Source organism: Manis javanica, chromosome 2 (genome assembly GCF_040802235.1).
Source record: "Manis javanica isolate MJ-LG chromosome 2, MJ_LKY, whole genome shotgun sequence".
NCBI classification, from domain to species: domain Eukaryota; kingdom Metazoa; phylum Chordata; class Mammalia; order Pholidota; family Manidae; genus Manis; species Manis javanica.
The window spans coordinates 96,418,113-96,444,614 of NC_133157.1; the positions used below are offsets into that span (position 1 = coordinate 96,418,113).

The 26,502-nt window shown below is 37.6% G+C and overlaps 1 long non-coding RNA gene across 1 annotated transcript in view; it reads right to left on the reverse strand.

Annotated features, from left to right (window-relative positions):
* Window positions 1–285: 285 nt before the first annotated feature.
* Window positions 286–26,502, reverse strand: part of LOC140845098 (uncharacterized) — a 137,030-nt gene continuing 110,813 nt past the window's right edge. Inside the window, exon 5 of the long non-coding RNA XR_012123783.1 lies at window positions 286–334. This is a non-coding gene — a long non-coding RNA (uncharacterized lncRNA). The remainder of the gene's footprint in view (window positions 335–26,502) is intronic.

Here is a 26,502-nt window from a genome sequence, read left to right on the forward strand (position 1 = left end):
ATAGATCAGATCTACATTCAGTTACATCTACAATAACTGCAATTCCATAGTCAAAGCTGCTATGTAGTTCTGTGAATCATTCTCTTGACTATAACAAACTTCTGATAGCAGCAGTTACTATCAGTATGATTTACAAACTGAACTCTGGAAACTAGTAAATGTGACATACTGCAAATGAGTAAGATGAAATGATTTTGACAGGTCACTGTTTTTTTTATTCTGCTCTGTTGTTCATCCATTGAAGTAACAGGCATTTAAACAACCCTGTCTTGCAAGACAATGCTTGAGAAAGTATCTGCTGTGAAAAATGGACATCCACTGCCAAGGACACTTCCTGTGGAAACACACAGAGGTCAAATGAGTTGGTTACTCATGTCCATCATGGTTGAAACTAATGTTTGCTAACTAAAAATGTTTCTTAATTCACTTTTGTGATGTTTCATTTTACAATCAAATTATAGTCTGACATAGTTTGGGTTGAGGCAGAATTTATCAACTCAGAAGCCTCTACTATAAATCTGTTGGTGAAGTAACTGAGCATAAACAATGTGCAGGCTTCCAGAGAGTTTTCCTATCACATGGAACATTTTATATTTTTAGAGTAATTATTTAACCAAAGGAAACACATGGAAAATGAGAGGAAATGGACATCAATCTGTGTTTTTGCTTAACTTCCCCCACAAAATCTTTTGGATTACATAGTTTAAAAATACAATTTAAAAAATCTTGTAGGGAATTCCAGTTAAATATAGTAAAAAGTAGTTAAGATCCACCCTGGTTTTGTTTGGAAGTAAAATTCAATAAAATGGTGACTTATTCTAGACAAAATGTATTTGAATTTTACTCTTTCGTGTGTCCAGAAAAGGAAAGGTGTTAGAACTCACTGTTTTGTTTTGTTAAGTTTTCAATACAGGCAGATAATCATACATGCATGCATTTTAACAAAGATTGCAGCTCATTTAGTTGTAAGGGCCTTGTGTTTCATGCTAGCAATACATTATATAAGACTGTCCATTTTCATGGCATAAGGGAGTTCTGTTACAGAAGCCAGAATGTGGTAGTACATTTATTTTTTTAAGATGGAAAAAATGATCTAGTTCTCTTTTCCCATGTCTGGCTGCGCAGAACTCCCTCTGAGTTTGTCTGTGCATCTTAGTCCTGGAAAGTCACCAGAACTAGAGCGAGAAGGCCCGGCTTTACCATGAGCTGCAGAGACTAAGCAAAGAAATGGAGCCTGTAAGAGAGGATCTATGCTGGAGAGCCCGGGGGTTTCCTCCAATAGTGACAGTCTGCATTCCCTGATTTCCCTCTGTAAACAAAATGCTATTTTTCCCAGAGCTGACCAGAGGCATTAAATTCACTTTTGACAACATAGAGTCAGTGAAACAGAAATATATCAAGTTTAATTCCCTGAAATAATAATTTGGGAAAATTAACACCTTAAAAGGTGTTCATTTGAAAAAGTCACCTTAACTGACTTTTCTGACTGTGCCCACCCTTTCTGAGGCTAACTTAGACTGGGCACTAGAGGTTGGAGTTCTAGCTCCAGCCTGTGAGAGGGAAGTGGCAAAGGAGAGGGTCAGCTACAATGGGTCAGTAAGAAATCTGGTGGAAGACCACGCCTCGAATCCCAACAAATTTCCCTCTGCTCCTCATTCTTTCCTACTCATATATGGGTAAGAATTAGAACATTTCCTGTAGCAAATATGAAAATGTCAGATAATAGAATATAGAGCCGTTTTAGCAAGGATCGTGGATAGAGCCTAAAGAATATATCTACTTTGTATGAAAAGATATCAGTTTTTATTATTAAAAGGAAAACTAAAGGGTCAACAGTTTCAGTTGCAAAAAATCCCTAAACTACCTTGGAGGAAGCAGTAAATGTTAGGGAAAAAATTCAATTGAACAGTCTAACATCTCAATTCTAATTAATTATCAAATTGTGTTAGCTTAACCCTCAAAAAAAGCAAGACTACTACCATTTATATCACCCCACTACACCCACTCTGGTCCGCCCACCACCACCTCCTGCCTGGATTGGATAATGTGTCCCAGATTTGCCCTTGCACTCTATCAACAGAGCAATGGAGTGATTCTGTTAAAACCACAAGCAGATCATGTCATTCCTCTGTTAAAAAACTTGATGGGGTAAATAAACAGAGGTACATCCAGATAATGGAATATTATTCAGGGCTAAAAGGAAATGAGCTGTCAAGGAATGAAAGGACATGGACAACACTTAGATGGGTACTACTGTGTGAGAGAAGCCAATCTGAAAAGGTTACATATGTACTGTATTATTACAACTATCTGATATTCTGGAAAAGATGAAAATATGGAGTCAGTAAAAAAAAAATCAGTGGTGGCTAGGTGGAATCAATAGGAATAGCACAGAGGATTTTTTTTGATTATTTGTTCGATTTTTATACTTAATTTACATGTGAGTCCCACATTTCTCCCTTATTATTATTATTATTATTATTATTATTATTATTATTATTATTATTTTAATAAAATGCTGAAGTGGTAGGTAGATGCAAGATAAAGGTAGAAAACATAATTTAGTGCTGTAAGAGGGCAAATGTAGATGATCAGGTGTGTGCCTACAGACAAAGTATTAATCCAAGCTAGATAAGGGCAACAAAACATCCACGGATGCAGAAGATTTCTCTCAAAACAGGGGGGGTGAGGTTGTAAGCCTCACCTCTGTTGATCCCCAAATTCTCACCTGATGGCCCCCCTGCGATTGTGCCTGTCTTAGGTTGTTCCTCCCTTGAGGAATCTTACCCGTCTCTGGCTAACCAGTCATCTTCCGGGGCCACACAGGGAAATGTAAAATTGGTAAGTGAGAGAGAAGCAATATTCTTTGAAAAGGTTAGCTTTTTACTTCTTTGCAGATTTATGCCCTGTGGCTTCTATGCCCAGCATTTGTCTTGAGGTATCTTTACCACTTGGAAGAATTATGATACTTGGTAATTTTTGATATGAGGCACAAATTATACTAAAGGGTTGTAATTAGGAAGGAATAAGAAAAGCTATAGAAGTAGCAGATGGAAGAAAACATGGGAAGATTGATTATTTCTTTGACATATCTTCTTGTAGAGTAACATAAGCATGTCTAGGTTTTAAACTACTAATTAAATTGCATATACACATTAACATAAAAGGAATACAGCTACATAACAAAAGCAGACCTACAATTACCAGCCATATCCAGTGAAACCACTAAAACCAGTTAGATACCCTAGGCTTTTGTGAAAACTTATCAATGATATGATGGATATTGTCTAACTGAATTTAAATAGTTTGACAAAAATCAGACAAATTAAAACAACACATTCCTAGGAACTGTTCACATCCCATATGTTCTTTTAACAGTAGATAGTCTATAGTCAACGATTTTGGAGCACTGCAACTTGCACTTCTCCTAATTCTTGGTTGAGTTCCAATAGTATAGATCCAGTCAAATCTGTTGTTTTACTGTATTCACAGGCCAGCTTAGATATCTCCTTCTTCATTCCAATGGCAAGTCCAGGAACTGGTGGGATGAATGCAGCTACAACTGCAACAGTGTCAGTATCTTTGTTGAAGTTTTTTGATGATTATCTTCTGGAACGACTCTTCCAGAGGATGTTGATGTTGGAAGTTCTTCATATCGTATCTTAATTCGTTTTCTCGGTAACCAAATTAGGCTTTGACCTCTGTATTAATACAAACAAACCCTTTGCCCACACTTTGATATGAGCTTTATACCACTGTGAAGAACCTATTGGAGATCACCATACAGGAACCGCTTTTTTTTTAAGAGAAAGGAATATTATCAGAAAAATGTACTTCCATAGCTGATCATCTGACACCCTTTAAAAGATCAAAATTAAGGATATGTGAAGCATGCATTAATCATTGATTTGCAGTTAGTTTTATCCTATTAGGAAGAAATCCCCCTTTTCTTTCTCTTTTCTTTTTGTTATCATTAATCTACAATTACATGAAGAATATTATGTTTGCTAGGCTCTCCCCTATACCAAGTTCCCCCACAAACCCCATTACAGTCACTGTCCATCAGTATAGCAAAATGTTATAGAATCACTACTTGTCTTTTCTGTGTTGCACAGCCCTCCCCTTTCTCCCACCGCCCACATTATGCATGCTAATCATAATACCCCCTTTCTTTCCCCCCCTTATCCCTCCCTACCCACCCATCCTCCCCAGTCCCTTTCCCTTTGGCAACTTTTAGTCCATTCTTGGGTTCTGTGATTCTGCTGCTGTTTTGTTCCTTCAGTTTTTCCTTTGTTCTTATACTCCACAGATGAGTGAAATCATTTGGTATTTCTCTTTCTCCTCTTGGCTTATTTCACTGAGCATAATACCCTCTAGCTCTATCCATGTTGCTGCAAATGGTAGGATTTGTTTTCTTCTTATGGCTGAATAATATTCAAATGTGCATATGTACCACATCTTCTTTATCCTTTCATCTACTGATGGACACTTAGGTTGCTTCCAATTCTTGGCTATTGTAAATAGTGCTGCGATAAACATAGGGGTGCATCTGTCTTTTTCAAACTTGAGTGCTGCATTCTTAGAGTAAACTCCTAGGATTGGAATTCCTGGGACAAACGGTAAGTCTATTTTTTTTTTTTTTATTGAAGGGTAGTTGACACACAGTATTACATTAGTTTCAGGTGTACAACACAGTGATTGAACATTTACATACATGATAATTCTATGTACCAGCTATCACCATACCAAGTTGTTACAATATTTTGACTATATTCCTTATGCTATACATGACATCCCGGTTATATATTTACCTTACAATTGGAAGTGTGTACTTTTTTTTTTTTTTTTTTGTGAGAGCATCTCTCCTGTTTATTGATCAAATGGTTGTTAACAACAATAAAATTCTGTATAGGGGACTCAGTGCTCAATGTATAATCATTAATTCACCCCAAGCCTAATTTTCATCAGTCTCCAATCTTCTGAAGCATAACGAACAAGTTTTTACATGGAGAACAAATTCTTATATAGTGAATAAGTTACATGGTGAATAGTATAAGGGCAGTCATCACAGAAACTTTCGGTTTTGATGATGCATTATGAAATATAGACAGTCAGTACAAATATGAATATTCGTTTGATTTTTGTACTTGATTTATATGTGGATACCACATTTCTCTCTTTATTAATATTATTTTTAATAAAATGCTGAAGTGGTAGGTAGATGAAAGATAAAGGTAGAAAACACAGTTTAGTGTTGTAAGAGAGCAAGTGTAGATGATCAGATGTGTGCCTGTAGACTATGTGTTAATCCAAGCTGGACAAGTGCAACAAAACATCCACGGATGCAGCAGATTTCTCTCAGAACGGGGGGGGGGGAAGGTTCTAAGCCTCACCTCTGTTGATCCCCAATTTCTCACCTGATGGCCCCCCTGCGACTGTGCCTGTCTTAGGTTGTTCCTCCTTTGAGGAATCTTACCCATCCCTGGTTAACCAGTCATCTTCCAGGGCCATACAGGGAAATGTAAAATTGGTAAGTGAGAGAGAAGCAATATTCTTTGAAAAGGTTAGCTTTTTACTTCTTTGCAGATTTATGCCCTGTGGCTTCTATGCCCAGCATTTGACTTGAGGTATCTTTACCACTTGGAAGAATTGTGATACATGGTAAATTCGATATGAGGCACGATTCTATTTAGGGGTTGTAATTAGGAAGGAAGAAAAGCTATAGAGGTAGCAGGCAGAAGAAAACATGGGAAGATTGATTATTTCTTTGACATATCTTCTTGTAGAGTAACTTCAGCATGTATAGGTTTTAAACTACTAATTAAATTGCACACACACATTAACATAATAGGAATACAGTTACATAAACAAAGCATACCTATAATTACCAGCCATCTCCAGTGAAACCAAGAAAACCAGTTAGGCACCTTAGGCATTTGTGAAAATTTATCTATGATATGGTGGATATTGTCCAACTGAACTTGAACAGTCTGAGAGAAATCAGACAAATTAAAACAACCCATTCCTGGGAACTGTTCACATCCCGTATGTTCTTTTAACAGTAGATAGTCTGTAGTTGTAAAATTTTGGAGTGCTACAATTTGCACTTATAATTCTTGGTTGAGTTCCAACAGTGTAGATCCAGTCAAATTTGCTGTTTTACTGTATGCACAGGCCAGCTTAGATATCTCCTTCTTCATTCCCATGGCAAGTCCAGGAACCAGTGGGATGAGTGCATCTACACCTGTAGCAGTGCGTGGATCTTTGTTGGAGTTTTTTGATGATCATCTTCTGGCATGACTCTTCCAGATAGTGCTTATGTTGGAAGCTCTTTTTCATATCCTATCTTAGTTCATTTTCGGGGTAGCCAAATTAGTCTTTGATCTCTGTATAAGCACAAACAAACCGTTTGCCTACACTTTTATATGCCCTTTATACCATTGTGTAGAACTCATTGGAGGTCACCACACAGTAACTGCTTTTTTTTTGTTATCATTAATCTAAACTTACATGATGAATATTATGTTTACTAGGCTCTCCCTATACCAGGTCCCCCCTATAAATCCCTTTACAGTCACTGTCCATCAGCATAGCGAAGTGTTGTAGAGTCACTACTTGTCTTCTCTATGTTTTACAGCCCTCCCCTTCTCCCTCCCCACATGCATGCTAATCTTAATACCCCCTTCTTCTCCCCTTCTTCTCCCCTCCTCTTATCTCTCCCTTCCCACCCATCCTCCCCAGTCCCTTTCCCTTTGGTACCTGTTAGTCCATTCTTGAATTCTGTGATTCTGCTGCTGTTTTGTTCCTTCAGTTTTTCCTTTGTTCTTATACTCCACAGATGAGTGAAATCATTTGGTATTTCTCTTTCTCCACTTGGCTTATTTCGCTGAGCATAATACCCTCCGGCTCCATCCATGTTGCTGCAAATGGTAGGATTTGCCCTTTTCTTATGGCCGAGTAGTATTCCATTGTGTTTATATACCACATCTTCTTTATCCATTCATCTATCGATGAACATTTAGGTTGCGTCCAGTTCTTGGCTATTGTAAATAGTGCTGCAATAAACATAGGGGTGCATCTGTCTTTCTCAAACTTGATTGCTGCATTCTTAGGGAAAATTCCTAGGAGTGGAATTCCTGGGTCAAATGGTAAGTCTGTTTTGAGCATTTTGATGAACCTCCATACTGCTTTCACAATGGTTGAACTAATTTACATTCCCACCAGCAGTGTAGGAGGGTTCCCCTTTCTCCACAGCCTCGTTAACATTTGTTGTTGTTTGTCTTTTGAATGACAGCGATCCTTACTGGTGTGAGGTGATACCTCATTGTAGTTTTAATTTACATTTCTCTGATAATTAGTGATGTGGAGCATCTTTTCATGTGTCTGTTGGCCATCTGTATTTCTTTTTTAGAGAACTGTCTGTTCAGTTCCTCTGCCCATTTTTTAATTGGGTTATTTGTTTTTTGTTTGTTGAGGCTTGTGAGCTCTGTATATATTCTGGACGTCAAGCCTTTATTGGATCTGTCATTTTCACATATATTCTCCCATACTGTAGGGTTCCTTTTTGTTCTATTGATGGTGTCTTTTGCTGTACAGAAGCTTTTCAGCTTAATATAGTCCCACTTGTTCATTTTTGCTGTTGTTTTCCTTGCCCGGGGAGATATATTCAAGAAGAGGTCACACATGTTTATGTCTAAGAGGTTTTTGCCTATGTTTTTTCCCAAGAGTTTAATGGTTTCATGACTTACATACAGGTCTTTGATCCATTTTGAGTTTACTTTTGTATATGGGGTTAGGGAATGGTCCAGTTTCATTCTCCTACATGTAGCTGTCCAGTTTTGCCAGCACCATCTGTTGAAGAGACTGTCATTTCGCCATTGTATGTCCATGGCTCCTTTATCAAATATTAATTGACCATATATGTCTGGGTTAATGTCTGTATTCTCTATTCTGTTCCATTGGTCTGTGGCTCTGTTCTTGTGACAGTACCAAATTATCTTCATTACTATGGCTTTATAGTAGAGCTTGAAGTTGGGGAGTGAGATACCCCCTACTTCATTCTTCTTTCTCAGGATTGCTTTGGCTATTTGGGGTCTTTGGTGTTTCCATATGAATTTTTGAATTATTTGTTCCAGTTTATTGAAGAATGTTGCTTGTGGTTTCATAGGGGTTGCATCAAATCTGTATATTGCTTTGAGCAGGATGGCCATTTTGACGATATTAATTCTTCCTAGCCATGAGCATGGGATGAGTTTCCATCTGTTAGTGTCCCCTTTAATTTCTCTTAAGAGTGACTTGTAGTTTTCAGAGTATGTCTTTCGCTTCTTTGGTTAGGTTTATACCTAGGTATTTTATTTTTTTTGATGCAATTGTGAATGGAGTTGTTTTCCTGATTTCTCTTTCTATTGGTTCATTGTTAGTGTATAGGAAAGAAACAGATTTCTGTGTGTTCATTTTGTATCCTGCAACTTTGCTGTATTCTGATATCAGTTCTAGTAGTTTTGGGGTGGAATCTTTAGGGCTTTTTATGTATAGTATCATGTCATCTGCAAATAGTGACAGTTTAACTTATTCTTTACCAATCTGGATTCCTTGTATTTCTTTGTTTTGTCTAATTGCTGTGGGTAGGACCTCCAGTACTATGTTAAATAACAGTGAGGAGAGTGGGCATCCCTGTCTAGTTCCCAATCTCAGAGGAAAAGCTTTCAGCTTCTCGCTGTTCAATATAATATTGGCTGTGGGTTTATCATAGATGGCCTTTATTATGTTGAGGTACTTGCCCTCTATTACCATTTTGCTGAGAGGTTTTATCATGAATGGATGTTGAACTTTGTCAAATGCTTTTTCAGCATCTATGGAGATGATCATGTGGTTTTTGTCTTTCTTTTTGTTGATGTGGTGGATGATGTTGTTGGACTTTCGAATGTTGTACCATCCTTGCATCCCTGGGATGAATCCCACTTGGTCATGGTGTACGATCCTTTTGATGTATTTTTGAATTCAGTTTGCTAATATTTTATTGAGTATTTTCACAGCTACGTTCATCTGGGATATTGGTCTGTAAGTTTCTTTTTTTGTGTGGACTTTGCCTGGTTTTGGTATTAGGGTGATGTTGGTTTCATAGAATGAGTTTGGAAGTATTCCCTCCTCTTCTATTTTTTGGAAAACTTTAAGGAGAATGGGTATTATGTCTTCCCTCTATGTCTGATAAAATTCTGAGGTGAATCCATCTGGCCCAGGGGTTTTGTTCTTTGGTAGTTTTTTGATTACCGCTTCAATTTCATTGGTGGTAACTGGTCTGTTTAGATTTTCTGTTTCTTTCTGGGTCAGTCCTGGAAGGTTGTATTTTTCTAGGAAGTTGTGCATTTCTCCTAGGTTTCCAAGCTTGTTAGCATATAGGTTTTCATAGTACTCACTAATAATTCTTTGTATTTCTGTGGGGTCCGTCGTGATTTTTCCTTTCTCGTTTCTGATACTGTTGATTTGTGTTGACTCTCTTTTCTTCTTAACACGTCTCGCTAGAGGCTTATCTATTTTGTTTATTTTCTCGAAGAACCAGCTCTTGGTTTCATTGATTTTTGCTATTGTTTTATTCTTCTCAATTTTATTTATTTCTTCTCTGATCTTTATTATGTCCCTCCTTCTGCTGACCTTAGGCCTCATTTGTTCTTCTTTTTCCAATTTCTATAATTGTAACATTAGACCATTTGTTTGGGATTGTTCTTCCTTTTTTAAATATGCCTGGATCGCTATATACTTTCCTCTTAAGACTGCTTTTGCTGTGTCCCACAGTAGTTGGGGCTTAGTGTTGTTGTTGTCGTTTGTTTCCATGTATTGCTGGATCTCCATTTTGATTTGGTTATTGATCCATTGATTATTTAGGAGCGTGTTGTTAAGCCTCCATGTGTTTGTGAGCCTTTTTGCTTTCTTTTTACAGCTTATTTCTAGTTTTATGCCTTTGTGGTCTGAAGAGTTGGTTGGTAGAATTTCAATCTTTTGGAATTTACTGAGACTCTTTTTGTGGCCTAGTATGTGGTCTATTCTGGAGAATGTTCCATGTGCACTTGAGAAGAATGTATATCCTGTTGCCTTTGGGTGTAGAGTTCTATGGATGTCTATTAGGTCCATCTGTTCTATTGTGCTGTTCATTGCCTCCATGTCTTTACTTATTTTTTGACCAGTGGATCTATCCTTTGGGGTGAGTGGCATGCTGAAGTCTCCTAAAATGAATGCATTGCATTCTATTTTCCCCTTTCATTCTGTTAGTATTTGTTTCACATATACTGGTGCTCCTGTGTTGGGTGCATATATATTTAGAATGGTTATATCCTCTTGTTGGACTGAGCCCTTTATCATTATGTAATCTCCTTCTTTATCTCTTATTAATTTCTTTGTTTTGAAGTCTATTTTGTCTGATACTAGTACTGCAACCCTTGCTTTCTTTCCCTGTTGTTTGCCTGTGCATGTCTTTGGGTTTGAGGTGAGTTTCTTGTAAGCTGCATATAGATGGGTCTTGCTTTTTTATCCATTCTATTACTCTGTGTCTTTTGATTGGTGCATTCAGTCCATTTACATTTAGGGTGACTATTGAAATATATGTACTTATTGCCATTGCAGGCTTTAGATTCGTGGTTACCAAAGGTTCAAGGTTGTCTTTTTTAATATCTTACTGCCTAACTTAGCTCACTTATTGAGCTATTATATACACTGTCTGGAGATTCTTTTCTTCTTTTCCTTCCTCTTCCTCTTCCTCCATTCTTTATATGTTGTTTGTTTTATTCTGTGCTCTTTCATGTTTCCTTTAACTGCTTTTAGTGAGTAGTTGATTTTACTTTTTGCCTTTAGTTAGCATTTGGTTTGTCTGCTTTCTTTGCTGTGATTTTATTTTCTTTGGTGACATCTGTTTAGTCTTAGGAGTGCTCCCCTCTAGAACAGTCCCTCTAAGATACCCTGTAGCGGTGGTTTGTGTGAGGCAAATTCCCTTAACTTTTGCTTGTCTGAGAATTGTTTAATCCCTCATTCATATTTAAATGATAATCGTGCTGGATACAGTATTCTTGGTTCAAGGCCCTTCTGTTTCATTGCATTAAATATATCATGCCATTCTCTTCTGGCTTGTAAGGTTTCTGTTGAGAAGTCTGATGATAGCCTGATGGGTTTTCCTTTATAGGTGACCTTTTTCTCTCTAGCTGCCCTTAAAACTCTTTCCTTGTCATTGATCTTTGCCATTTATTTATTATGTGTCTTGGTGTTGTCTTCCTTGGGCCCTTTCTTTTGGGAGTTCTGTGTATTTCAGCAGTCTGTTCGATTATTTCCTCCCCCAGTTTTGGGAAGTTTTCAGCAATTATTTCTTCAAAGATACTTTCTATCCCTTTTTCTCTCTCTTCTTCTTCTGGTACCCCTATAATGTAGATATTGTTCCTTTTGGATTGGTCACACAGTTCTCTTAATATTGTTTCATTCCTGGAGATCCTTTTATCTCTCTCTGTGTCAGCTTCTATGTGTTCCTGTTCTCTGGTTTCTATTCCATCAATGGCCTCTTGCATCTTATCCATTCTGCTTATAAATCCTTCCAGAGTTTGTTCACTTTTGTTATCTCCTTCCAGACATCTGTAATCTCTCTCCGGACCTCTGTAATCTCCCTCCAGACTTCATCCCTTAGCTCTTGTATATTTTTCTGTTTCTCTTTCAGCATGTTTATGATTTTTATTTTGAATTCTTTTTCAGGAAGACTGGTTATGTCTGGCTCCTTCTCAGGTCTTGTCTCTGTTATCTTGGTTTGTCTGAAATTTTGCCTTTTCATGGCGATAGAGATAGTTTGCAGAGCTGGCACGAGTGAAGGCTGGAAGAACTTCTCTTCTTGTTGGTTTGTGGCCTTCCTCTCCTGGGAGAATAGCGACCTCTAGTGGTTTGTGCTGGGATGCTGTGTGCAGATGGGGCTTCTGATTCTTGCCCAGCTGCTATGGAGTTTATCTCCGCTGTTGCTTTGGGCCTGGCCTGCCTCAAGTTGCTGCTCCGATATGGTGGAGCCGCGTTGGAAGGGGCATGGCCAGGAGGATATTTATCCTTGTGAGGGGCCTCCAGTGCAGAGGATTTTTAAGTGAAACTATTCTGATGATACTCTTATGATGGATACATGTTATTGAGCATTTGTCCAAGCCCATGGAATGTACACCTACAGTGAATCCTAATGGAAACTATGGATTTGGGGTGATAATGATGTGTCAAGATAGGTTCAAAAATTGTAACAAATGAACCTTTCTGGTGGTGTATGTTGATAACAGAGAGGCTATACATCTATAGGGCAGGCAGGGGGTATGTGGGATATCTCTGTAACTATCTGTCAATTTTTCTGTGATCTTAAAACTACTCCAAAAGTAGTCTATTAAAAAATTTTGAATTGAGATGGTGTTTGGTTGTGAAACATTGTAAATTCACTAAATGCCACTTAATTGTACACTTTGATATTGATGAGATATTTTATAAGAAACAATCACTTGTGGAGAGAAAACTCTTCCAAAGGTGTTGAGTAGAAAAAGTCTACACTCCTTCTGTATATTTCTTTCCACTTTCACACTACTACCAGACTTATTTTTTCCCCACTAAGCAATTCTCTGTAACCTCAGTCATGTGTCCTATAATACAATTCAATTTAGTCCTGACACTAATGGCATTAGCACAGACCCCAAAGATAAGGGCTCAGCCCTACATCAGATGCCAGTCACAAATAACAGGTTAACAATGTCCAACTTGGCTACATATCAGGGGTTACCAATGACCTCTCCAACTTGGGATTCGATTTTCTGGAACAGGTCACAGAATCCAGGAAAACACTGATGTTTACCAGTTTGTTATATAATGAATGATATGATAAAGGGTACATATGAACAGCCAGATGAAGAGGTACATAAGGTGAGGTCTGGGAGGGTCCCAAATGCAGGAGCTTCTGTCCAAGGAGCTGGAGGTGTGCCATCAATCTGGTACTTCGATATGTTTATCAACCTGGAAGCTCTCCAAATTCCACACTATTGGAATTTTTATGGAGGCTTTGTCACATAGGCATGAAAAATTATCAACTTCATTTCTAGCATCTCTGTCCTCTTTGGAGAATGGAAGGTGAGACTGAAAATTTCAAGCTTCTAATCATGGCTTGGTCTTCCTGGTGACCATCCCATCTAGGAGCCCACCCAGCATTGCTTCATGACAAAAACATGCATTCCTATTCCCCAGGAAATTCTCAGGGATTCAGGAGCCTCGTGTCAGCAATCAGGATCAAAGGCCAATAGTAGAACAAAAGATGCTCCTTGTCTTCATATCACTTTAGAAAATTTAGCAAACAAGGGTTTTAGGAGCCCTGTGTCAGGAACTGGGGGGCAAAGATCAATATATTTATATCTATATAACATAAAAATATAAATAATATATAAATATTATATATATTATGATATATAAATTTTTTTATATATTATAATTTAATGTATTTATATAAAATATGTAAGCTTATAAATCATATATGTATATTCATTAGTGTGTCACAGCTTTTTTCTCACATCTTCAGTAGGAGCTCCCATTCTTAGGAAAGCCTGCAGGGTTCTGCATGGCATACTGTCCTCCATGACTCTCTGACTTTTTATCCCAATATATTACTTTCATGTGACATTGGTTTGCTTGCTGTCCTGTGACAATGCCAGGTAGTTCCCAAAGTCAACATCAGTGCTGTCCCCTCTTCCTTCAGGTCTTTATTAAGATGCCACCTTCTCAATGGACCTTCCCTGAGTATTCTATCAAAATCCCAATATCTTCCTTTGCATGTGCTATGCCTGCACCCTGTCTTATTTCTTCCTAGCATCACTGTCTACTGCACCATGATCCTAGTCAGAGGGCACACAGACATTCATGAGGGCAGGATTTTTGTCTACTTTCTTTATTGCTGTATCCCCAATCATGTCATAGGTTCTCAAAATTTGCTGAATCAATAAATTCTCCAGTAAAAAAGAGTATATACTCCTGACCCAAAAGAGAAGGCATCTCAAATCTCTGAGGAAGAATTTGACCAGGAAGACAGGGATTGGTTGAAACATACATTCTTTGCTTATTTCAGATTTTAGGTTAAGAAATATGTGTGATATAACAGAGAATGATGTCCCTTAAATGTCCCCTGGCTTACCACACAAGCTTTCTATGTCCTTTAACAGAGGAAAGCCTCAACACCAGGTTGCAGATGGAAATTTCCCATCACTTGAGAAATGCTACCATCTAGCATGAATCTCACTGGGGACAACAAGAGCCCTGGAAGTAAGAATAGCAAATGTAAACATAACCCATCCATTTAGAAGTACTGAAAACCTGTCTCATGCCTATCCAATTTCCAAAATAATGAAAGTGAAGCCTGGCACTGAATTGGCATCTTCACCCAACTAAAGGGCAGAGAAAGGATCAGTTCACTTGTCTAACCTGATAATGGCAAGAGACAGGCTGGGGCTTCCTTGGACACTCAAAAGACCAACAGGTCATAGTCTCCCCCTTAAATTTTATCTAGAAACTTTTGGCCTACATTCCACAAGCCTCTCAGTAATAATACCTAATCTGAAGTTCCACCCATTGCACTGGAGCCCTGATGTTTGCCTACCTTGTAGCCTTCTTACTACTTGGGGATCTAGACATGCACCCCCAGCCATTGGCTAGGGCCATGATTCAGACTAGACAGACCTCCTTGGAATGAATTGTATCCTAGCACTACTCTCTGTGTCATTTCTGATCGCTGACTCTAGCTCTCCTTGGGCCTGAGTTTTCTACATCCCCTTTTCCTGATTTGCATCTTATTGCAAGAGGTATAAGGAGACTCAGCTGAGTGGAACTAGCATGGGGGTGGACTTCCTGCTAATTGTGATGGATCATCTCCTACATGGAGATCCCAAGCACTGAGCCAGGTAAATAGATCTTAGGAAAAGATATGATGATATACAAGTACTAAAATTAATCCTTGTGGGTATGGGCAAAATAGGTGAAGGGGATAAGTGGTACAAATTTCCAATTATAAAGTGTATAAGCCATGGGGATGAAAAGTAGAGCATAAGGAATAGTTAATAATATTGTAATAGCTATATTTTGATAGATAGTAACAAACTTATTGTGGTGAGCATTTCCTAATGTATTGTTCCTAATAATTGTTGTATCACTATGTTATACTCTTGAAACTAATAAAATATTGTGTCAACTATTCACTTAAAAAAAAGTTATTGTCAAGGTAACAGGAAGAACATAAAATAAGAAAAGTAAAATTAAGTCCTGCTGTGGAATGCACTGTATGCCCCCAAAATTTATATGTTTGAGCCTTAATTCCCAGGTGGCTATATTTAGGAACAGGGTCTTTGAGAAGTGAAGTTACAGAAATTAATTCAGTAATTAAGCTTACTTTAAGAGTTAGAAAGTAGTTGAAGGTACAAATTCCAGTTATAAAATACATCATGGGAATGTAATGTACAGCATGGTGATTATTACTAATACTGTATTGCATCTTTGAAAGTAGCTAAGAGTGTACCTAAGTAGCTAAGGATCTGAAAAGTTCTCATCACAAGAAAAAAATTATAACTATGTATGGTAATGGATATTAACTGGATTTATTGTGGTGATCATTTTGCAGTATATACAATTATATTAAATCATTATGTGTACACCTGAAATTAATATAATGTTATGTCAATTAGACCTTAATAAAAATAAAATGAAGTAATACTAAAAAATAGTCAAAAAGAACTAATGAAAGTTGAATGAGGTCATAAGGATGGGGCCCTAATCTGATAGGACCAGTCACCTTGTAAGAAAAGCAAGATTTCTCTCTCTTTCTCCCCATGTTCATGCAATGAGGAAAGGCCATGTGGAGATCCAATGAGCAGGCAGCCTTCTGCGAGCTAGAAAGAGAGCTCCCACCAGACACTGACCATTCTGGCACTTTGATCTCTGATTTCTAGCTTCCAGATCTGTGAGAAAATTAGTGTCTGTTGTTTCAGCTACTCAATTTGAGATATTTCATTATGGCAGCCTGAGCTAATACAAGTCCAAAGCATGTAGGTCCAAAAGTTCAGAATCAGGTGAAGGGTCAGCAGAAATCAGGTCAGAGTAAACAAGGAGCCTGGGAAATGTCCTCATGCAACTCTGGGCTTTCTGTGACTCTTTTCTGTTGACTAGGGATTTTAGGAAATGCTGATGGGAAGCTGTCTTAAAGGGGCCAGAGGCAATCCAACAGTCTGCAGTGGTATGATTCAGATGCTACGCACAGTGCTTTTGTTATCATCATTATCACTTAGTTGTTATCAGAGTCCTTGTTGAGCACTACCTTCCCCTAAACTGACTGAATATGAGATTCCAGAGTATGTTAAATCAAAGTCTAAGGTGGCCCTGACAGACAGCAGACCCTGGCAGGTGGAGCAAATCAGTGGGCTAGCCTGTGTTGGGGTTCTCTTCCCTTGGGACAGCCACATTACTGAGTGCCTGCCATGGAATGAAACCCGTAAGACCTGTCCATGAATGACTTCATGCTCTTTCTTCTTCCACACTTTAGATATGTTTACCCAGGAAAACCTCACATACAGGTCCTCAAGATGGCAGAGCCTCCATTTGCCTAGGTGCTTATTGTATGCCCACATGGGACATTTCTAGTCTTCCAGCAATACCTTGTAGCCTGTAAGACTGGAAGAAAAGTATCCAAGATGCCTCACCATTTCCATTTTCCCCTTTGGAGAAGGAGAATATTGTACTCTTGCCACCTCTTGTTTGCGTGCAGAACTCCGTGCTGTCCTAGGCCTGTTGACTGGGGAATTACACACAGCTAGTTTCTCTCAATGCTTCTGGTTTCACTTTTCACTTCAGGACTCAGGCTAGATTGGAGTCTTGGTGTCCAGAAAGAAATGTAGAAGCCCTTTTTATTCTTACCTGGGCTTTTATTATTACCTTGCACCAGTAGGTTGGGGACCTTGGAGAAGGAAGGGGAAGATGCAGCCCCCTTTCCAAGATTACACATCACTTTCCTTTTATTCTTAATTTGTTGAGAGATTTAACTTGAATGACTATTGATTCCTTTCAAATGCTTTTCTAAACTGATTGGTCTGATCATATGGTTTTCTTGTGTAGTCTGTCAATGTGGCAAATCATAGTGATCACTTTTCAAATGTCGAAATTCTTTACATTCTTTGGATAAACCCTGCCTGGCTGCAATATATGGTCCTTTTTACATACTGCTGGATTTGAATTAATAATATTTTGTGAAGGATTTTTGCAATAGTGTTCATGAGGGCTATCAGTTTGCAGTTTGCTTATTTTTTTCCCTTTTAGTATGTTTGCCTGTTTCTGGTATAAAGAAAGGTTATGATTATTAACTCATAAAATGAGTTGGAAGTATTCCTTCTTCTTCTACCTCCTCAAGAGATCATATATCACTGATATTATATTTTTCCATTTTAAATATCTACAAGAATTGACCATTGAAATCATCTGGGTCTGGATACCTTTGTTGGAATGTTTTTATCTATAAATTCATTGAATTTACTAGGTAAAGATCTGTTAAGGTTGTCTATTCCTTCTTGAATGAGTTCTGCTGGTTTGTAGTTTTTCAAGGAATTTGTCCATTTCATTTAAGTTGTTAAATTTATGGGGACAAAGTTATACATAGTATCCTCTTAATTTCTTTGTGGTATGTAATAATGTCCCTTCCTTCTTTTCATTTCTAATATTGTTTGTGTCCTCTCTCATTTTATTTTTCCCCAGTTAGTTTGGCTAGAGTTTTATCAGTTTTATTGATTTTTTTTCTGAGAATCAAATGTTGTTCATTGAATTATTCTTTTATCATTTCAGTTTAATTGATTGATGATCATATTTCTATCCTCTGCTTGTTTTACTTTGCTATTCTTTTACTAGTTGCTTTAAATAACAACTGTCTTTACTCATTGAAGACTTTTTATATTGCATAATAAAAGACACAGTAATGATACATGTCTCCAATAAACACTACTTTTCCTGCATAGCATAAATATTCACTGTCACTCAGAACAAAATAGAGTTTTAAAATGAATTTTTTGAGGCATCCTATTGCAATCACGGGTTATGTAGAAATATGTTGACTTTTAAATATTGAAGATATATATTTTCTGTTTTCTATTTCTAGGTTAATTCCATTATGATCAGAGAATATTCTTAGTGTGATTAAGACATTCAATTATCTTTCAGAGTAACTAGAAATAAGACATATAAAATAATTTCCCTGTATTTATTCTTTACTATTATTTTGTTTATATCTAAATTTCTGCCTAGTAAAATATTCCTTCTCCTGAAAAAATTCCTGTTTTATTTTGCATACTATAGTTCTGTTGGCAATTAATTCTGTTAGATTTTATTTATATTGGAAAAGTTAGTATTTCTTTTCCATTTTTTTTGTAATTACATTTAATTTTAATAGAACTGTGGAATCACATGCAGTTCTAAGAAATAATACAAAAGACCCCTTTACCCAGTCCTCCAATGGTAATTTCTTACTCAACTGTATTGTTACAGGATATTGACTGATATAGACAAAATAGAAAATATTTCCATCACCAGCAGAATTAGTAATGTTGCACTTCCACAGTAGCACCACACTCCTCATACCTCCATGACCTTCATAACCTGTGGCAATCACTGGTTTGTTCTCCATTTCTACGGATTTTGTGAAATCTGGACTGCAGCATAAATGGAATCATGCTGCATGTAACCTTCTTGGATTGACTTTTTTCACTCATCACAATATCTTGGAGATTCATCCAGGTTTATCAATATTTCATTCATTTTTAATGCTCAATAGTATTCCATGACATGGTTGTACTGTAGTTGATTTAACTGTTCATTTACTGGATTGTTCCCAGGTTTGGGCTATTATGAATAAAACTGTTATAATTATTGTTACACACATTTTTGTGTGAGCATAAATGCTGATTTTCTTTGAGATAAGCGTCCAGGAGTGCAATTCTAGGTCATATAATATTTGCATCTTTTTCTTTTAACAGACAGGCCATATTGTGTTCCCAAGTGGTTATGTAATTTTAGATTCCCACCAGAAATGTATGAGTTATCCAGGTTCTCTATAATCTCACCAGCATTTAATGTTGGCACTGTTTTTTGTCTTAGTCATTCAGATAGGTATGCACTGATAGCTCATTGTAAGTTTAATTTGCATTTCCTCTATGGCTAATGATGTTGAACATCTTTTCACGTGCTTATGGCTATTTGTATACCCTCATCAATGAAATATCTTTTTACACTTTTGCTTATATTCTAATTGAATTTTTTTTTCTGTTGAGTATTGAGAATTCTTTATATTTTCTAAATAACAGCTGTTTGCCAAATATGTGATTGGTCGATATATTCTTTCTGGGCTTGCCTATCCATTCTTTTCATATGCTCTTTCTCAGAAAAAAAATATTTTAATTTTGATGAAATCCAGGTTATCAGTTTTTTTAATGAATTTTATTTTTGGTTTCAAGTGTAAAAACTCTTTGGCTATGTATATACAAAAGATTTCTCCTGTTTTTTCTAAATGTTTTATAATTTTACTTTTATATTTTAAATTAATTTTTGTATAAGATGTGAAATTTAGTTCTTCTTTAAAAAAAAATTGCCTATGCATGTTTAAATGTTCCAGGACTGTTTGCTCAAAAGTCTATCCTTTTATTCATTTCTTTTTATTCTGAACAGCTTCTGTACTTTGAAAATCAAAATAATTGGTCATTCGTGTGGTTCTATTTTGTGATTCTCTTCTCTATTCCTGTACACTGATCTATATGACAGTTACTCTGCCAATACCACAGTATGATTGAATGAATCTTGAAATTGGGTAGATTGATCTTCACACCTTATTCTTCTTTATCAGAATTGTTTCAGCTATCCTAGTTCTTTTGCCTTTCCATATAATATGGCTGACTATATCTAAAATAAAATCTTTCTAGGATTTTTATAGGAATTGTTTTAAATCTATATGTCAGTTTTGAGAAAATTCATATCTTAACTATGTTGATTATAAAATCTATAAACATAGTATATCTCTTCATTTATTTATAACATCTATGATTCTCTACATCAGTGTTTTGTAGCTTTCAGTATATAAGTGCTATGAATGTTGTGTTAGATTTACTTTTTTTTATTAATTTTATTTTGGTATCATTAATCTACAATTACATGTAGGACATTATGTTTACTAGGTTCCCCCCTTCACCAAGTCCCTCCCCATACCCGTTCACAGTCACTGTCCATCAACATAGTAAGATGCTGTAAAATCACTACTTGTTTTCTCTGTGTTGCACAGTGCTACCCGTGCCCCCCGCACACTATACATGTTAATTGTAATGCCCCCTTTCTTTTTTCCTGCCCTTATCCCTCCCCTCCAACCAGCCTCCGCAGTCTCTTTCCCTTTGTTAACTATTAGTCCATTCTTGGGTTCTGTGCTTCTGATGCTGTTTTGTTCCTTCAATTTTCTTTTGTTCTTATACTCCACATATGAGTGAAATCATTTGGTACTTGTCTTTCTCCACCTGGCTTATTTCACTGAGCATAATATCCTCTAGCTCCATCCATGTTGTTGCGAATGGTAGGATCTGTTTTTTTCTTCTGGCTGCGTAATATTCCATTGTGTATATGTACCATATCTTCTTTATCAATTCATCTACTGATGGACATTTAGGTTGCTTCCATATCTTGGCTATTGTAAATAGTGCAGCGATAAACATAGAGGTGCATCTGTCTTTTTCAAACTGGAGTGCTGCATTCTTATGGTAAATTCCTAGAATTGGAATTCCTGGGTCAAATGGTATTTCTATTTTGAGCATTTTGAGGAAACTCCATACTGCTTTCCACAATGGTTAAACTAATTTACATTCCCACCAGCAGTGTAAGAGGGATCCCCTTTCTCCACATCCTCACCAACATTTGTGGTTGTCTTTTGGATGGCAGCCATCCTTACTGGTGTGAGGTGACATCTCATTGTGGTTTTAATTTGCATTTCTCTGATGACAAGCAATGTGGAGCATCTTTTCATGTGTCTGTTGGCCATCTGAAATTCTTCTTTAGAGAACTGTCTATTCAGCTCCTCTGCCCATTTTTTAATTGGATTATCTGCTTTTTGTTTGTTGAGGTGTGTGAGCTCTTTATATATTTTGGATGTCAACCCTTTATCGGATCTGTCATTTATGAATATATTCTCCCATACTGTAGGATAGCTTTTTGTTCTATTGATGGTATCCTTTACTGTACAGAAGCTTTTCAGCTTGATATAGTCCCATTTGTTCATTTTTGCATTTGTTTCCCTTGCCCAGGGAGATATGTTCAAGAAGAGGTCACTCATGTTTATGTCTAAGAGATTTTTGCCTATGTTTTTTTCTAAGGTTCTATCAAAGACCTTACATACAGGTCTTTGATCCATTTCAAATTTACTTTTGTGTATGGGGTTAGACAGTGATCCAGTTTCATTCTCTTACATGTAGCTGTCCAGTTTTGCCAGCACCATCTGTTGAAAAGACTGTCATTTCCCAATTGTATGTCCATGGCTCCTTTGTATAATATTATCTAATAATTATCTAATATTGTTTGGGTTAATGTTTGGAGTCTCTATTCTGTTCCATTGGTCTGTGGCTCTGTTCTTGTGCCAGTACCAAATTGTCTTGATTACTGTGGCTTTGTAGTAAAGCTTGAAGTTGGGGAGTGAGATCCCACCCCACTTTATTCTTACTTCTAAGGATTGCTTTAGCTATTCGGGGTCTTTGGTGTTTCCATATGAATTTTTGAACTATTTGTTCCATTTCATTGAATAATGCTGTTGGTAGTTTGATAGGGATTGCATCGAATCTGTATATTGCTTTGGGCAGGATGGCCATTTTAATGATATTAATTCTTCCTAGTGAGGAGCATGGGATGAGTTTCCATTTGTTAGTGACCTCTTTAATTTCTCTTAAGAGTGTCTTATAGTTTTCAGGATATAGGTCTTTCACTTCCTTGGTTAGGTTTATTCCTAGGTATTTTATTCTTTTTGATGCTATTGTGAATGGAATTGTCTTCCTGATTTCTCTTTCTGTTAGTTTATTGTTAGTGTATAGGAAAGCCACAGATTTCTGTGTGTTAATTTTGTATCCGCCAACTTTGCTGAATTCTGATATTAGGTCTAGTAGTTTTGGAGTGGAGTCTTTAGGGTATTTTATGTATAATATCATGTCATCTGCAAATAGTGACAGTTTGACCTCTTCTTTACCAATCTGGATTCCTTGTATTTCTTTGTTTTGTCTAATTGCCATGGCTAGGACCTCCAGTACTATGTTGAATAACAGAGTGTATAGTGGGCATCCCTGTCTTGTTCCCGATCACAGAGGAAAAGCTTTCAGCTTCTCGCTGTTTAGTATGATGTTGGCTGTGGGTTTATTATATATGGCCTTTATTATGTTGAGGTACTTGTCCTCTATGCCCATTTTGTTGTGGGTTTTTATCATGAATGGATGCTGAATTTTGTCGAATGCTTTTTTAGCATCTATGGAGATGATCATGTGGTTTTTGTCTTTCTTTTTGTTGATGTGGTGGATGATGTTGATGGATTTTCGAATGTTGTACCATCCTTGCATCCCTGGGATGAATTCCACTTGGTCATGGTGTATGATCCTTTTGATGTATTTTTGAATTTGGTTTGCTAATATTTTGTTGAATATTTTTGCATCTACGTTCATCAGGGATATTGGTCTGTAGTTTTCTTTTTTGGTGGGGTCTTTGCCTGGTTTTGGTATTAGGGTGATGTTGGCTTCATAGAATGAGTTTGGGAGTACTCCCTCCTCCTCTATTTTTTGGAAAACTTTAAGGAGATTGGGTATTATGTCTTCTCTGTAAGTCTGATAAAATTACGAGGTAAATCTGTCTGACCCGGAAGTTTTGTTCTTTTTTAGTTTTTTGATTTCCGTTTCAATTTTGTTGCTAGTAATTGGTCTGTTTAGATTTTCTGTTTCTTTCTGGGTCAGTCTTGGAAGGTTGTATTTTTCTAGGAAGTTGTTTATTTCTCCTAGGTTTCCCAGCTTGTTAGCATATAGGTTTTCATAGTACTCACTAATAATTCTTTGTAATTTTGTGGGGTCCATCGTGATTTTTCCTTTCTCGTTTCTGATACTGTTGATTTGTGTTGACTCTCTTTCTTCTTAATAAGTCTCACTAGAGGCTTATGTATTTTGTTTATTTTCTCAAAGAACCAGCTCTTGTTTCATTGATTTTTGCTATTGTTTTATTCTTCTTAATTTTATTTATTTCTTCTCTGATCTTTATTATATCCCTCCTTCTGCTGACCTTAGGCCTCATTTGTTCTTCTTTTTCCAATTTTGATAATTGAGACATTAGACCATTCATTTGGGATTTTTCTTCCTTCTTTAAATATGCCTGGATTGCTATATACTTTCCTCCTAACACTTCTTTTGCTGTATCCCACAGTAGTTGGGGCTTTGTGTTGTTGTTGTTGTCTGTTTCCATTATATTGCTGGATCTCCATTTTAATTTGGCCATTGATCCATTGATTATTTAGGAGCATGTTGTTAAGCCTCCATGTGTTTGTGAGCCTTTTTGCTTTCTTTGTACAATTTATTTCTAGTTTTATGCCTTTGAGGTCTGAAAAGTTGGTTGGTAGGATTTCAGTCTTTTGGAATTTACTGAGGCTCTTTTTGTGGCCTAGTATGTGGTCTGTTCTGGAGAATGTTCCATGTGCACTTGAGAAGAATGTGTATCCTGTTGCTTTTGGATGTAGAGTTCTGTAGATGTCTATTAGGTCCGTCTGTTCTAGTGTGTTGTTCAGTGCCTCTGTGTCCTTACTTATTTTCTGTCTGGTGGATCTGTCCTTTCGAGTGAGTGGTGTGTTGAAGTCTCCCAAATGAATGTGTTGCATTCTATTTCCTCCTTTAATTCTGTTAGTATTTGTTTCAAATATGTTGGTGCTCCTGTGTTGGTGCATATATATTTATAATGGTTGTATCCTCTTGTTGGACTGAGCCCTTTATCATTACGTAATCTCCTTTATGTTTTGTTACTTTCATTATTTTGAAGTCTATTTTGTCACTTTCATTATTTTGAAGTCTATTTTGTCTGATACTAGTATTGCAACACCTGCTTTTTTCTCTCTGTTGTTTGCATGAAATATCTTTTTCCATCCCTTGACTTTAAGTCTGTGAAAGTCCTTGGGTTTGAGGTGAGTCTCTTGTAAGCAGCATATAGATGGGTCTTGCTTTTTTATCCATTCTATTACTCTGTGTCCTTTGATTGGTGCATTCAGTCCATTTACATTTAGGGTGATTATTGAAAGGTATGTACTTATTGCCATTGCAGGCTTTAAGTTTGTGGTTACCAACGGTTCAAGGTTAGCTTCTTTACTATCTTACTGTCTAACTTAACTCACTTATTGAGCTATTATAAACATGGTCTGATGATTCTTTATTTTTCTCCCTTCTTCCTCCTCCTCCCTTCTTCATATGTTGGGTGTTTTGTTCTGTGCTCTTTCTAGGAGTGCTCCCATCTAGAGCAGTCCCTGTAAGATGCCCTGTAGAGGTGGTTTGTGCGAGGCAAATTCCCTCAACTTTTGCTTGTCTGGGAATTGTTTGATCCCTCCTTCATATTTAAATGATAGTCGTGCTGGATGCTGTAATCTTGGTTTGACGCCCTTCTCTTTCATTGCATTAAGTAAGTCATGCCATTCTCTTCTGGCCTGTAGGGTTTCTGTTGAGAAGTCTGATGATAGCCTGATGGGTTTTCCTTTGTAGGTGACCTTTTTTTCTCTCTGGCTGCCTTTAATACTTTGTCCTTGTCTTTGATCTTTGCCATTTTAATTATTATGTGTCTTGGTGTTGCCCTCCTTGGATCCCTTGTCATGGCAGTTCTGTGTACCTCTGTGGTCTGAGAGGCCATTTCTTCCCCTAGTTTGGGGAAGTTTTCAGCAATTATGTCTTCAAAGACACTTTCTATCCCTTTTTCTCTCTCTTCTTCTTCTGGTACCCCTATAATATGAATATTGTTCCATTTTGATGGTCACACAGTTCTCTTAAAATTCTTTCATTCCTGGAGATCCTTTTATCTCTCCCTGCATCAGCTTCTCTGCATTCCTGTTTTCTGTTTTCTAGTCCATTAATCGTCTCTTGCATCTCATCCATTCTGCTTTGAAGTCCTTCCAGAGCTTGTTTTATTTCTGTATTCTCCCTCCTTAGTTCTTGCATATTTCTCTGCAAGTCCATCAGCATGGTTATGACTTTTGTTTTGAATTCATTTTCAGGAAGACTGGTTAAATCAATTTCCCCAGGTTCCTTCTCAGGGGAAGATGTAGAAGATGTCGAAGCTGTCTGGGTTAGTCTTGTCTGGATCAAATTTTTTTGCCTTTTCATGTTGATAGGTGCAGTGGTATGCTATTGACGAGTCTGTCAGCTGGGAGAGAGTAGACTTTTTCCAATTGCTCCTGGCCTTTCTTTACTGGGACAACTGCGACCCCTAGTGGCTTGTGTTGGGCAATTGAGTGTAGACTGGGTCTTTGTAACTTGCCCCCCCAATATGGAGGAAGCTCCCTTGCTGTGGGTGTGGCCAGCCTCAGGCTGCTGCTCTGCTATGGCGGGGCCCCGGAGGGTAATGGATGGGGGGCTGTTTGGCTGTTTACCTCCATGAGGGGTCTCAGAGCTGTTGCCCAGGGGGTTAGTGCACCCAGAGTTCCCTGTAATTTCCAGTTGCTGGTCTGTGACCAGGTATGCTTCCATCCAGTTATGGGGTCCCTGTCCCTTTAAGACTTTCTAAAAGCACCTCTCTTCTTTGTCGCAGGAGCGCCAGCCATGGGACCCACTCACAGGTCTTACTGTCCTGCTTCCCTAGTTTCTGGCACCCCACGCATGCACTGTGTGTCTGTACTCTGGTGCAGATGGCTAGGGCTGGGTGTTTAGCAGTCCTGGGCTCCCTCTCCCTCCCCGCTGTGACTCCTCTCCTCCCGCTGGGAACTGGGGTGAGGGGTCTCGGGTCCTGCCGGGCTGCGGATTGTATCTTACCCCTTTCACCAGGCACTGTGTTCTTGCAGGTGTGGATGTAGTCTGGCTGTTGTCCTGTGTCTTCTGGTCTCTCTTTTAGGGATAGTTGTATTTGTTGTATTTTCAAAAATATATATGTTTTTGGGAGGAGATTCCCACTGTCCTACTCACATCGCCATCTTGGCTCTGCCCTTGTTAGATTTACTCTTAAGTCAACCTTTTTTTTTTTGTGAAGTTGTGAGTTGCATTCTCAATTTCAGTGTCCACCACTAGTACATAGAAATAAAATTTATTTCTATAAGTTTATCTTGTATACTGTGACCTTGTTGAATTCACTTCTTTAAGCTTTTTCTGCAGTCTTTGAGGCTTCCTATGGAGACAATAATGTCTTCAGTAAATGGAGACACTGTCTGTAAATATATATGGTGTTATCTCTCCCTTTCCTTCTGTATGTCTCTTACGTTCTTTTCAT